Here is a 2,231-nt window from a genome sequence, read left to right as displayed (position 1 = left end):
TGGGAATACAGGGAGCACTTCTCAACATAATAAAGGCCATATATGAGAAACCTACAGCTAACATCATACTCAATGGACAAAAACCAAAAGCTTTTCCACTAAAATCAGGAACAAGACAGGGATGCCCAATTTCACCACTCCTATTCAACATAGTACTGGATGTCCTAGCCACAGCACTCAGACAAGAAAAGGAAATAAAAGGCATCCAAATTGGAAAGGAGGAAGTAAAACTGTCATTATTTGCAGATAACATGATAGTATACAAAGAAAATCCTATAGACTCCATCAAAAAATGTCTGGATCTAGTAAGTGAATTTGGCAAAAGAATGGGATACAAAGTCAATGTTCAGAAATCAAAAGCATTTTTGTACACCAACAATGAAATATCACAAACAGAAATCAGGAAAAAATCTCTTTTGATATAGCAACAAGAAAAATAATGTACCTAGGAATAAACCTAACCGAGGATGTAAGAGACCTGTACTCAGAAAATTACACAAGAGTGAAGAAAGAAACTAATAAAGAAACAAATTAATGGAAGCATGTACCATGTTTATGTATTGGAAGAATTAATATCAAAATGTCCATACTACTCAAAACAATTTATGGATTCAACACAATTCCTATTAAAATACCAATGACATATTTCACAGGTACAGATCAAACATTTCAGAAATTTTTATATGGAACAATAAACAACTCTGAAAAGCTGCAGCAATTTTAAGAAAGAACAAAGTTGGAAGGATCACCAAACCTGACATCAACTATGTTACAAGGCCACAGTAATCAACACAGTGTGGTAGTGGCATAAGAATAGACATATAGATCAGTGGAACAGAATAGAGAGCCCAGAAATAAACCCTAGTCTCTATGGTCAATTAATATTCAACAAAGGGGGAAGAAACATAAAATGGAGTAAAAATAGTCTCTTCAACAAATGGTGTTGGGACATATGGACAGCTACATGCAAGAAAATGAAACTGGACCACCAACTTACACCATACACAAAAATAAACTCAAGGTGGATAAAATTCTTAAATATAGGTTGAAGGTCACAGTGCATTAACAATGGAGCTCTTGAAGTATGTGCAGAAAGGCTTCCAGATGCTGGCCGATCCTGGCTCCAACACCTTCACGCTTCTCCTCTGGGTGGCTTTTTAGAGCCTGTTGGATGTCCAGGTGGACAAGGCCATGTTAGATTATCCAGACTTGAAACATATCAACCCAGTGGTTTTAAAACACTGTCATGCAGCAGTTGCAACTTACATACTGGAAGCAGGAAAGCACAGAGCTGAAAAATCACCTCTACACACTTCTCTAGAAGACAGCAAATTCAAGAGTGAACAGAACTGTTTTGCATGGAATATCAGAATAAATGGATTCCCTAGAAATCCTACTGGAAAGTATAGGCAGATCTCTCCCTCATATAATTGATGTGTCTTCGCATTTGGAGTATCAGATAAAGAATGCTGATTCCCAATCCCACCCAGAAATTAGTTTTAGTTGCAACACGGAACAGTTACAGGATTTAGTGGGGAAACTTAAAGATGCTTCAAAAAGCCTGGTAAGAGCAATGCAATTGTGACTAGGGGAAGTTAGCGATCTGCCTGGGTAGAAGACCAGGAACTCCTTGCCGTCAGCAGAACCATCATTTGTGTGAACTGAATATACTTCTTTTTAAAAGAAAGAAAATTCTTTCCGGATTTATGCTGTTCATAAATGTTGATGCTTTTTTTACACTCATGAAAGAGTTAAGAGGGAAATTCTGCCTGAGCATTTGAATCTTTGTTAATTGTACATTGATCAATTTGACCATTTTTCAAGTTTTACAAAGGGAAGCAGACAGTATTTACATTCTGAATTAGTAAGTTCCTGCCAAAACTAAAAAAAAAAAAAAAAGACTTAAATATAAGTCATGATACTATAAAAGTCCCAGAGGAAAACATAGGCAGGAAAATCTCAGATATCCCACACAGCAATATTTTCAGTGATATGTCCCCTAGAGCAAGGGACATAAAGGAAAGAATAAACAAATGGGATTTCATAAAAAGTAAAAGCTTCTGAATGTCTAAAGAAAACTTCACCAAAATGAAAAGGGGACCAACTGTATGTCAAAATATATTTGCCAATGATATCTCAGGCAAGGATTTAATCTCCAAAATATATAAAGAACTCACTTGACTGCATTCCAGGAAGACAAACAATTCAATTAAAAAATGGGCAAAGGATCT

At 36.0% G+C, this 2,231-nt stretch overlaps 1 pseudogene; it reads left to right on the top strand.

Moving 5' to 3' along the window:
* The first annotated feature begins 1,068 nt into the window (after positions 1-1,068).
* LOC118998543 (COMM domain-containing protein 3-like) lies at positions 1,069-1,596 on the top strand (annotated as a pseudogene).
* Positions 1,597-2,231: the final 635 nt, after the last annotated feature.

Source organism: Sturnira hondurensis, unplaced genomic scaffold (assembly GCF_014824575.4).
Source record: "Sturnira hondurensis isolate 20B ecotype Veracruz unplaced genomic scaffold, ASM1482457v3 Scaffold0014345, whole genome shotgun sequence".
Taxonomy (NCBI): Eukaryota; Metazoa; Chordata; class Mammalia; order Chiroptera; family Phyllostomidae; genus Sturnira; species Sturnira hondurensis.
Note: the sequence above shows the minus strand (reverse complement) of the source record. Positions and strands in the feature narration are given on the sequence as shown.